This window comes from Diabrotica virgifera, chromosome 9, assembly GCF_917563875.1.
Source record: "Diabrotica virgifera virgifera chromosome 9, PGI_DIABVI_V3a".
Taxonomy (NCBI): domain Eukaryota; kingdom Metazoa; phylum Arthropoda; class Insecta; order Coleoptera; family Chrysomelidae; genus Diabrotica; species Diabrotica virgifera.
This window is the reverse complement of record NC_065451.1, coordinates 151,079,269-151,092,371: the sequence shown is the minus strand read 5'-3', so window position 1 is coordinate 151,092,371 and position 13,103 is coordinate 151,079,269. Positions and strand designations below refer to the sequence as shown.

Genomic DNA, 13,103 nt, shown 5'->3' with positions numbered 1-13,103 from the left:
CTTGGTTTCCACTCAGTTGCTACGAACAGCCGAATATAGATGCCGTGACAGCAGGTAGGTAAATACTGCTTTTATTTGTATATATTTACTAACTGAAGACCGGAAATAACGTTCAGTGCGTCAATGGTGGAAAACTGATTTGTATCAGAAAAGATCTAGTTTACTTGAGGAACTAAAATCTCAGCAAATGAGTGGCCAATATTAAAACTTTACCCGGATGCCGCTTACTGATTTTGAATATTTATTAACATTAACATAGGTAGATTGCATCTAAAATATTAAGACAAGATACTGTCATGAAATCTGCAATTTCACAACAAGATAGACTGGCACTAACATTAAGATTTTTGACAACAAGAGATTCATATTCTTCTTCTTTTGGTTCCTATCCGTTTCGGATGAAAGAAATCATATTGGCAATCATAACCTTGCTCGCTGCGGTTTGAAACCATGTTCCCAAATTCCTCAGCCATGATATTCTCCTTCTACCGGGTCCTCGCTTACCTTTGACTTTACTTTGCAATATGGACTGCAGCAGGGAGTAACGATGCTGATTTCTCATAACGTGTCCCAGATACTGTAATCTATAAAGCCACATCTCAAATGCTTTAAGTTTTTTAATAGTGGTGTCTGTAAGCGTCCATGCCTCCGCTCCGTACAATAATACAGCGAAAACGTAACATCTCAAATGTCTCATTTTTGTATTTAGGGATATGTTGTGGATTTTGAAGATGGAGCTCATTTCGTTAAACACCGTTCTTGCCTTTCCTATGCGGCACTTTATTTCCTGTACATTTGTACATTGCTCCACTGCTCATTTATAATAGTTCTCAGGTAGCAATACTGTTTTATAGCCTTCGTGCCTATTAAAAATAATACTATAACTGGGATATTCTAATAACCGATCATTGGTGGGTAGTAGAAATAAATGTACTAAATATAATTATAATAATGATAATAGTATGTACACCTGGCTCCAAAAAAAAACTGATACGACTCTTGACGCGTATTTTGTAGAAAATTGAGCAGTGTATTTTGAAGGATAAATACTTAATATTTACATACTGTCAATGTCACTGCCAAATCTTAAAATTTGTCAGATAGCTTATTCTGTTCCACGGTTATTAGACTTTATTATTAATCTTTATTATTAATACTTTCTCCGCAACTGAGGGTATCTTATCAACTGTATTGTTTTTAAACAATAGATGATAAAATAAAAATATTGACAGTTCAAAAATGTGAACATTATTGCATTGTGTGTGGCCTAAGTTTGGGCTGAAAACTGAAATGTATTACATTTTTACAAAATTTTGGAATATGTTTAATTACGTAGACCAATTTTAACAGTTGTTTTCAATACAGATTTCAATCCTCTACAAATAGTTTCTAATGTCTTTTGATGTCAAATAAATAGGGAAGCTGGAATTCAACAGTTTAGAATTTTACATTGAGTTAATGCAAAATTGTGACGCATGTCAAAATTCTCAATGTATTTTAATTGTATTTCCGCCCCCGGTAATAATGTAATCTTTCATCCTGCGTTTAAATTTTTCTAAAATACTTATTAGTTTTTTCATGAATCAGTTGTTTGTTGTTTGTTTATTTTATTATTTGTCTGTCATAATAAATATAATGTCAGATCAATCAAATACACTGCTCAACATGATCAAATCTTACTAAGAGTCGAATCAGTTTTTTTAGGAACCGGCTGTACATCATACATACGATGTACACCTGGTTCCAAAAAAAACTGATACGACTCTTGACGCGTATTTTGTAGAAAATTGAGCAGTGTATTTTGAAGGATAAATACTTAATATTTACATACTGTCAATGTCGCTGCCAAATCTTAAAATTTGTCAGATAGCTTATTATGTTCCACGGTTATTAGACTTTATTATTAATCTTTATTATTAATATTTTCTCCGCAACTGAGGGTATCTTATCAACTGTATTGTTTTTAAACAATAGATGATAAAATAAAAATATTGACAGTTCAAAAATGTGAACATTATTGCATTGTGTGTGGCCTAAATTTGGGCTGAAAACTAAAATGTATTACATTTTTACAAAATTTTGGAATATGTTTAATTACGTAGACCAATTTTAACAGTTGTTTTTGTTTTCAATACAGATTTGAATCATCTACAAATAGTTTCTAATGTCTTTTGATGTCAAATAATTAAGGAAGCTGGAACAGTTTAGAATTTTACATTGAGTTAATGCAAAATTGTGACGCATGTCAAAATTCTCAATGTATTTTAATTGTATTCATTTTTTTTCGAATCCTGAGAAAGCTAATAAATATTTTTGAAAAATTTAAACTCAGAATGAAAGACTACATTATTACCGAGGGCTGAAAGTCCCTGAAAACTTCTATAATATTTATTTTAATAAGTTACAGGGCTGAAAATAAAAAAAGTGTGATATTTAATTTCAAATATTTCATTCAATAGAAACTGCTTGTTTATTCTAAGGGGCTTTCCGCCCTCGGTAATAATGTAATCTTTCATCCTGCGTTTAAATTTTTCTAAAATACTTATTAGTTTTTTCATGAATCAGTTGTTTGTTGTTTGTTTATTTTATTATTTGTCTGTCATAATAAATATAATGTCAGATCAATCAAATACACTGCTCAACATGATGAAATCTTACTAAGAGTCGTATCAGTTTTTTTAGGAACCGGCTGTACATACTATAATATGTGTACATATTACATACATATACATACGTAACAAAAATACAGGTCATAAATTTAGTCACATATTCTGGGATCAAAAATAGTTCGATTGAACCTAACTTACCTTAGTACAAATGTGCACATAAAAAAAGTTACAGCCTTTTGAAGTTACAAAATGAAAATCGATTTTTTCCAATATATCGAAAACTATTAGAGATTTTTTATTGAAAATGGACATGTGGCATTATTATGGCAGTAGTTTCGTAAGAAAAAATTATAGTGAACTTTGAACAACCCTTAAAAATTTTATGGGGGTTTTGCACCTTTAAACCCCCCCAAACTTTTGTGTACGTTCCAATTTAATTATTTTTGTAGTACCATTAGTTAAATACAATGTTTTAAAAACTTTTTTGTCTCTTGGTACTTTTTCGAAAAGTCAGTTTTTATCGAGATATTTTGAATATTTGTCAAATCCACCACATATTTTTTTATATGGGTAAGTACGATTATGGAGACTTGGTAATAATATGAAAATTTATTTATGATTTACATTCTTAGGTACATTTTGAACCATATTAAGAAAGAAGCCACATCTCGATAAAAGGTGCCTTATCGAAAAAATACAAAGAGACAAAAAAGTTTTAAAAACACTGTGTTTAACTAATGGTACCGCATTAATAGTTTATTTGGAACGTACACAAGCATTTGGGGGGTTAAAAGGCACAAAACCCCCATAAGTTTTTTTTTGTAAACATATTAAAGAAGAAGCCGCATCTCGATAAAAACTGCCTTATCGAAAAAATACTAAGAGGAACAAAAGTTTTGAAAACAGTGAATTTAACTAATGGTACCACAATAATAATTTAATTGGCACGTATACAAAAGTTTGGGGGGGTTTAAGGGAACAAAATCCCATAAAATTTTTAGGGGGTGCACAAATTTCACTATAATTTTTCTTTAAGATGTTCCTGCCATAAGAATGCCACGTGTCCATTTTCAATAAAAAATCTTTAATAGTTTTCGATATATTCGAGAAAATCGATTTTCATTTTGTAACTTCAAAGGGCTGTAATTTTCTTTATGTGCATATTTGTACTAAGGTAAGTTAGGTTCCTTCGAACTATTTTTGGTCCCAGAATATGTACTTTAATTTATGACCTGTATTTTTGTTACACCCTGTATATTTATATGGTTTTAGGCCTTTTTATGTCAATGATACAGCAATGTAACCTATTTTATTAAAAAACCAAATTACGTTTTCTGTGCACGCATCTATTAATAAACATGAAATGCATACGATATGTAGATATGAAGCATTTTATGTAGATACATACATATTTTCCTATTAAAATACATACAGCAGAATTAGTTATTTACTCTCGAAAAATTTTTTTGGATCCCAAATACCGGGGTTTTGTTGGTATAAGCAGGTAGATTCGTCAAGCGATTGCTCGCCACACGTCCAAACGGTACAATTTTCACGAATGCCGTCCAAACTCCAAACGGGTACTGCGAGCGGCTTTGTGTTCACGAAAAAACCGACTGGCGCCGGGTCCCGGCGAGCTCCAGCGCGAATGGTATGGTTTGTTCAACAGTAAATGGTTTGAGTTCAATTAGTGCGGTCGTAAATATTATTAAATTTATCTGACCTGGCCCATTGTTAAGACCCACCCGGAGCGATAAGCCACCGAGGTAGACAGAGTTGGTCTTTTGCAATTAACACTGACTAGACGGTACTCCCATAATAAAGCCTAAAATAAATTTTACCTGAAACCGGGCCTTTTATACTATTATCGGTTAATCCGGGCTGTTTATAGTGGCACAAATTAACCCAACATGTTGGATTAATCTGTGATAGTGGTAACTAATTGAACTTAACCATTTACTGTTTAACATACCATACATGTAATGCTCGCAGTGCCGTCCAAACGCAGAATTCGCGTTTCATTACGCGTTGAAATGACTAACTGCGTTAAAAAAATTGTTCAATAAACAAATATGGTTTTGATATAAATAAATTTTCTCCATTCAGACAAATGATTTGACTAACCTTTTATTCTTCACTCCCTCGTTTTCTGGATTGCGCCGTCCTTGACTCTCTCAACACGTACTCTCTGGTTGTTGCGAAAAAGTCCCTCTCGTCAAAACTGCTTCCAAGAAAAACACACAGGACTTGCTCGAATATCTTGTGCACAGACGGATAATAATCAGCTACTCGTTCTAGACAAAACAAAGGAATCTCTCTCGGACCAGGAAAATTAACTCTTTAACCGGTCGACGATTTGGTTTCAACTTGATTCTGCTCGCAAAGGCCGATCACACCACTCTACACTGATTATACACTTTTACAACTCGACTGCCTTCTTCAGATGTCAACTTCACAGTGTCTTTATTTTTCTCTCAAATCCATACGTTACGCATTACATTACATGTGTCTGGACCCGGCTTTAGAGTAAAATATTAAAAATAAACATAATAAGATGTATGATTAAAGTCCAGGTACTTTTCGAGATATTTTAACTGACAATTCCTTGATCATCTCGGACGTGTCTAGTTGCTTTAACATATCGTGTTGAACGCTCATTATAGAGAGATGATTCAAACGCTCTTGGCCCATCGTAGACCGAAGTCGATTTTTAATTAACTTAAGTTTTGAGAATGATCTCTCTCCACTGCAGTTAGTTAGCATCAGAACTAGATATAAACGAAGTGTCACCTCAACGTTTGGAAACGCATCATTCACATTTTTTTCTTTTAGCAGTGGGTACATTTGACGTTCTTTACTTATTTGATGAGCCGATTTCCTCTTTAAATGAATTTAAAAATTCTACAAATTGTACCAGTTCGACACCTAGGTTTTCATCTAAATCATAGCTGTAAATGTCGGCAAGCTTCAGTGAGTGAGCTTCAATTTCATTGGGAGTTTTTTTTTTTTCGAAATTATGTAAAAATCCAAAATTGGAATGATTGGATTCATATGCAGAAGCCTCTGACTTAAATAGAAAATGAAGTGATCTATAATAGTGATAAAATTTTAAGTTCTAAATTTCTCTGATGGTGTCATTTCAGTCTCTGGAAATGTTCCATAATCCAGGGCAGTCAGTCGAATATTCCTTAAAAGAATATAAATTCTTTAAGTGATCTAATGTCCGCACACCTGAATTAAGGCCAATATTTGGATTTTGGAGAATACGGCTTTTGCTGTTTATCCTCTCTAAGATTTAATTCTAAAATATTGCAAATATTCCTGTTTCCAGTAAACACATTCGATTATACAAACCATTTGCATCGCTACTAGTTTTAAATTGTTGCTCATCGTGTACTGAAATTTTGGATAATACTCCTTTAATCTGATTATAACCTTTAACTATAGTTTTAGCTATAGCTCTTTTGCGGCATCACTTCTAGATGACCATCTATAATCCGTTCAACTTAGACATCAAAATGCTTGGCAAATAACAAAAATTGCCGGAGAGCCAAATTTTGGTGGAGAGCTAGGGTATGCTATAACAAATAAAGTTTAAAAAGTCCCCATCGATCCCATGTGTGCGTCAAAAGTTATTCGGGGTCAAAGGTCAAAATTTGAGATTTTTTGGATTTTTTTCGAAAACGGTAAGTAAAAGTTTTATCAAAAAAAACCTTAAACCAAAGTTGTAGATCTTAAAATTCTCTACAAAAATAGTTCTTACTATCTTTTTCCTAAGAGTTGCCATTCCTGAGATATCGCGATTCAAAGAGTCACATCAGGCCCGGACTGGCCCGCCGGCCCACCGGCCCTTGGGCCGGTGCGCCTTTTGCCTTAGTTAGTATCTATCCATAAAAAAATTAAATGCTGAAAAAAATTTTTTTTTGAACCATTACACAAAGATGATGCAGCTATTATTCCCCTAAAAATGTTTTTACTTGCCTCTGATTTCGCCGTTTAGCCCCGAGGGCGCACCAGAAACCTACACAATGAAGCCAGTCGGTACAACAAAATACCAGGTATCAGGTATCAGATAATCAAATAGCTTAGATACGGCGCCCTCGAAGACCATTTTTACGATTTGGGCGCCTTTCGTAGCAATCAATATCCGCTGTTTCTTTTATAATAAATATGTAGCTTTGATGCAAGGAGCGGCGCCCCAGAAGAAAATTTTTACGATTCGGGCGCCTTTCGTAAGTATCAGTTTAAGCTGTTTCTATTCTAATACATAGCTTAGACGCGGCGCCCTCGAAGACAATTTTTACGATTTAGGCGCTTTTCGTAGGTATCAATTTCCTATCATTCTATTATAATAAATAGTTTAGATCCAACGCGCGGCGACCTCGAAGACAATTTTTAAGATTCGGGCGCCTTTAGTATGTATCAATTTCTACTGTTTCTATTATAATAGAAATAGCGAATATTTATACCTACGAAAAGCGCCCAAATCGTAAAAATGGTCTTCAAGGGCACTGCGCGTCACATCTAAGCTATTTGATTATCTTATATCTGATATTATTGTAAAGAGTGTTACATTCCACAATTGGCCTGAAATATATAGGTGTAGTTTTCGGCGCTCCATAACTACACAGATACATTATACATACAGGATTTTTGCGCCCCAGAATCCTAAATATTGAAGCCAGACAATGAACAAAATACAACTTGTCAACTTGTATCAGGTATCAGATAATCAAATAGTTTAGATGCGATGCACGCCGCCCTCGAAGATAATTTTTGCGATTCAGGCGCCTTTCGTAGGTATAAATATCCGCTGTTTCTATTATAATATAAGAGTGTTACATCTCACAAGTGGCCTAAAATATATTATGAGTAAATTCAACTCGTATCAGGTATCAGATAATCAAAGTCTAGAACACATAGCTCGAAAATGGTACCCAGGGTTTTATGTTAATAGTCTAGATGCAACGCACGGCGCCCTCGAAGACCATTTTTACGATTAGGGCGGCTTTAGGTATCAATCTCCCCTGTTTCTGTTATAATATAAGAATGTTACATCCTACAATTGGCATTAAATCTACATGTGCAGTTTCCTGAGCTGGTTAACTACATACATTATACATATAAGATTTTCGCGCCCCAGAATTTTACATAACGAAGTCAGTGAGTACAAGCAGCGCCCTTACACTTTAGGTTTTGTGTTAAAATACTTAGCGCCAATTAGTATAGTGTAACCAAAACCGTGGACCCAAATCCTAACAATGTTTTCTAGTACGCTGCTTTTTGTTCTCAATACGATATACCTGTATAAAAAAATAATAGCTGTGAATTTTAAAGTTTAACACATGGGTTTAATTTAGCCACCATAGGATTTTTCTTCTTCTTTTTGTATAGACATGACCTTGTCTGTTTTTTCAATTTGCATCTAGTAAGTTGTCGTTCCATCGTTTTCGTGGTCTTCCAACTGATCGTCTTCCTATTTGGGAACCGTGTCTGGCTGTCCTTACTACTCTATTTGTTGTCATTCGGCTTATGTGGTAACTCTATTCTATTCTTGTTTCTTACCCAGTTATCAATGTTATCCACCTTACATCTCCGTCGTATATCTGTTCTTCTAGCTCTGTCCCATAGAGTCTTACCATCGATTTTTAGAAGGGTTTTCATCTCCGCTGTTTCGACCAAACTTTTTGTCCCGTCTGTGTCGAGTCGTGTTTCTGCCGCGTATGTCATAATTGGTCTGATGACTGTTTTGTAAATTCTGCCTTTCATTTCTTTTCCGATATTTTTATTTCTCCATATTGTGTCATTCAGGCAACCTGCGGCTCTGCTTGCTCTATTCACTTGAACTTTCATTTCTGTTTCGAGCCTTCCGTAGCTAGATAATGTGATGCCTAGATATTTAAACTCCATCACTTGTTCCATTATCTGACCATCCAGCTTCAATTTACATCTTATTGGATATGCTGTTGTAACCATGCGTTTTGTCTTTTTGGGTAAATTAACATGTTAAATTTTCTGACGGCTACGTTAAAAATTGGTGCAGCATTCCTTGTAAATCAACTTTCGATGTCCATCTGTGTAGACACGCTTGCCGTCTCCTTAGTCGTTCATTTCTCAATGCTGCTGAGGGCGACTTGTCTGAAAGTGCCCTCCATGTCTTCGGTGACTCTCTTAAGGTTTTTACCGCATTCTTGATCTCGACCTTCGTGTCTGTAGTTTTGGGACATTAGTTTCACTAAATTATTTGTAACTCTGGTAAGTTTCTCCATTGCTCTTATCATAGCCTTATGTCGGAGCCCTCTTCCTTCTCTCTAGATCTTTTTTCCCCAAATGAGGAGCTCCTTTCAAGTTTGCCTCCTTGGAAGATCCGTCTTGGTCAGGTCCCTACCCCTGACCGACGATCTTCTAACCGAAGACCCCCTTCTCCGAAGATTATAGTCTCCTCCTTCCTCTTTTCCTCTTCGCTGAGTACTTTCCTTTTGTACATTCATAGTTTGTTCCAGCTGCACCACCACTGGTGACTCGCTCCATTGTCTCTTCGTTTTGTTTTATTTCCTGCGTCAGTTCTCCGAGGGCTCCGTTTGCGGCCGTCTGACGCTAGACCGCTAGACCATTCATCACTAACACCAATCATCATGATTCTTGTCAAATGTTTTTGAACCAGTAGATTATTCTGTAAAAGCAGTTGAAAAATTATTAGCACTTTTCAAAACCAAAGAGAGTAACGCAGTAAAAGGAATACTTGAAAACTGAAGCTATATGTTTGTGGCATCTTAATATAATTTACTATTCCCAATAAAAATAGTAAATTACTTTATGGATTTAAATTTAAATTACATTTAAAAAAATTCACAAGTAATATTGATTTACTTGACATAAAAAGTTTGATGTAAAAGCTTAGGAGGGGGGTCTGGCGCCTTTGTTTAGAGATTAGGTTGGCGCCTTTTTTAGGATTTGGGTTGGCGCCTTTTTCATGAGCCAGTCCGGCCCTGAGTCACATTATATATGATATGCACACGTTTCCACACCACCTGTGAGGTAGTGTACTCGGCGCGTTTTTTTTTTACCGTGGTTTCCCCTGTAGGCCTACTCCACTAACTGTTTTGACAATTTTAGGATAATTTAAGGAAACAATACCGGTCAAGTTCTAGATATTACCTTGTTATTGATATTGATTATTGATATTGCGATTGATTATTAGGTTAACCATTGTTTTGATTTCTTTAGATATTTCAATCAGATTCATATTCTTGAAAGTCTACTTCAACAGTCAAGTCTTCTTCGATTTCATCTTTTTCCTCTTCCTCTTGCTGGATGTTCAAAAATTGTTCAAATGTGACTGAGTCATTGGTCTCTTCATTAAAATCACAGGAGTCTTCCTCTGTTGTACTAAACTGGACATTTGAGCAAGACTGACCTTGGCAGTTGGTACACACTAGAGAACACAGCAACCTGACTTTTTTACATCCACATTTGGCACTACAACCTTTTTTGCAATTGCAAAAAATAGTGTTAAGGAGTTTTTCTGGAGCAGGTAGGAGTAAGGTTTTAATCGGTTCCAGAGTATTATCTATTAATTTCCAACCCCAGTCTTCTGGATTCAGTTCATTGCCTAGCCATGTTTGAACTTGATAATATACTCGATACAAATGCTGAAAAGCAGATGCTGATGTTGGAGGAAGACATGATAGTTGTACTTTTTTCTTGTTTCGCGTATTTTTTACAAAAGTTAAGTATCGGTATTTATCAAGACAAATAATTTTTTTTTGTAGCTCCATAAACCGCAAGAAGAAAGCGAATTCCTTCCGTAATTATTGTTTGCGGTGTAGAATCAAGTTCTGTAAAAACTTTACAGCAGTCAGTCAAATCTTTTTTTTTCGAATAATTTAAGTACTGACGTTTTGCCTCTTCTGTACATTGCGGACGTAGTGTCGCAGCCGGTTATCGCATGTAAAAATAAAATGTACTTTTGGCATTTGGGATAAGCCGATAAACTATTCGAAGAATATATCTCTGTTCGCTGTTGAGCCCTTCCAGGTTTCAGAAAATAAATAACTTTATCTACTGGAGTCCTTGCAGTAATCAGTATCAACAAATCAACACCTTCACCAACTACAATTGTTGTGTTTGTTGCCTTAAATTTTTCAATTGCTGTCTCAACTGTAAGGACATCTGCGTCATTTTTAGCTTGTTTCACTTCAATATTCGCAGCTGTTAATTTGTCAGTTAACATTTCAGCTTTCTTCTTGCGGTTTATGGAGCACCAAAAAAAATTATTTGTCTTGATAAATACCGATACTTAACTGTTGTAAAAAATATGCGAAACAAGAAACAAGTACAACTATCATGTCTTCCTCCAACATCAGCATCTGCTTTTCAACATTTGTATCGAGTATATTATCAAGTTCAAACATGGCTAGGCAATGAACTGAATCCAGAAGACTGGGGTTGGAAATTAATAGATAATACTCTGGAACCGATTAAAACCTTACTCCCACCTGCTTCAGGAAAACTCCTTAACACTATTTTTTGCAATTGCAAAAAAGGTTGTAGTGCCAAATGTGGATGTAAAAAAGTCGGGTTGCTGTGTTCTCTAGTGTGTACCAACTGCCAAGGTCAGTCTTGCTCAAATGTCCAGTTTAGTACAACAGAGGAAGACTCCTGTGATTTTAATGAAGAGACCAACGACTCAGTCACATTTGAACAATTTTTGAACATCCAGCAAGAGGAAGAGGAAGAAGATGAAATCAAAGAAGACTTGACTGTTGAAGTAGACTTTCAAGAATATGAATCTGATTAAAATATCTAAAGAAATCAAAACAATAGTTAACCTAATAATCAATAGCAATATCAATAATCAATATCAATAATAAGGTAATATCTAGAACTTGACGGGTATTGTTTCCTTAAATTATCCTAAAATTGGCAAAACAGTTAGTGGAGTAGGCCTACAGGGGAAACCACGGTAAAAAAATGCGCAGAGTACACTACCTCACAGGTGGTGTGGAAACGTGTGCATATCATGTATAATGTGACTCTTAGAATCGCGATATATCAGGAATGGCAACTCTTAGGAAAAAAATAGTAAGGACTATTTTTGTAGAGAATTTTAAGATCTACAACTTTGGTTTAAGGTTTTTTTTTTGATAAAACTTACCGTTTTCGAAAAAAATCCAAAAAATCTCAAATTTTGACCTTTGACCCCGAATAACTTTTGACGCACACATGGGATCGATGGGGACTTTTTAAACTTTATTTGTTATGGTATACCCTAGCTCTCCACCAAAATTTGGCTCTCCGGCAATTTTTGTTATTTGAAATGTTATTCTCTATGTGAATATTGTGCAGATTTTTTAAGTTGGACGTTTTGTGGGGGCCCCGGGCAGCTGCCCCCCCTTAAATCCGGCCCTAATGGTTTTGAACACCCTTTTACAATTTTTTTCTTGGCATAACTAAATTGCTAAAAATGAATATGTATATTGTAAGTTTATGCTAATTAAAAGACATTTTCTCAATTTTTTCTTATCAAAATAAATATCAGAACAGTAATCTGTAGCATGTGATACTATAAATAAAGTAGCAAATGATCTGTAGCATGTAATCTGTAGCATGATACTATAAATAAAGTAGCAAATGATCTGTAACATGCGAATTTAATATAATTTACCTCTCTCTAGTTCACCTCTGGACACCATCTATATTTAATTGCGCTTTATATTTTTAATCTTCGTTTAATTCATTAGTGCTAGACAAGCCAAACGCCTTGAACTTTAAATAAAACCTACCTTTAAAATACTGGGTGTTCATTGAACGGAGCTAAGTTCACGCTTGCCAGAAATGCCAGATATTTTTGATGTAATCAAACGGCGCCTGACAAGGCGCTTTTAAACTTTGGCGTGTTAAATGGTATTTTACGGTTCGACAAAGAAATTACAAAGAATCCAGTAAACTTATGTACCACAAAATCGAAAGAAATTTTGTAGGAAGCTTCTACAACAAAAGCAAGCCTGTATTCAGATCAAAATGGGAACGATGAATTACAACTATAGAAATATTCCTACTTAACTACTAAATTTACAATCAAGATGCAGTAGAAATAAACAAACCAAGATGCATTAAATGCTACTAGTTCCGAATCATAATTTACAATGTATAAACTTTGGAAATCATAATTTGGGATTTACAATGTATATACATTGTAAATTATGATTCGGGAGTGCTCTTAGTAGCATTTAACGTGTCTTGGTTTGTTTATTTCTCCTGCATCTTTATTGTAAATTTAGTATAATGATTTTACCCATCGTCATGCGAGGGGGATACTATTAAATTACCCCCTACAGTCACTGCACTCAACTTTTCATCGTATTTTACCGTTTACTTCGTCCTATTTTATCATATCTACCTTCAATTTTTTCTGACACTTCCTCAATTTTTTTCTGACTCCCCTCAAATTTTTTCTGACACCCTCTGATTTTTACTGACTCTAATTTATTT

The 13,103-nt window shown here is 34.9% G+C and overlaps 1 protein-coding gene across 3 annotated transcripts in view; it reads right to left on the bottom strand.

Moving 5' to 3' along the window:
- LOC126892332 (proton-coupled amino acid transporter-like protein pathetic) overlaps nucleotides 1-13,103 on the bottom strand; it is a 193,401-nt gene that overhangs the window by 111,548 nt on the left and 68,750 nt on the right. The window lies entirely within an intron of this gene.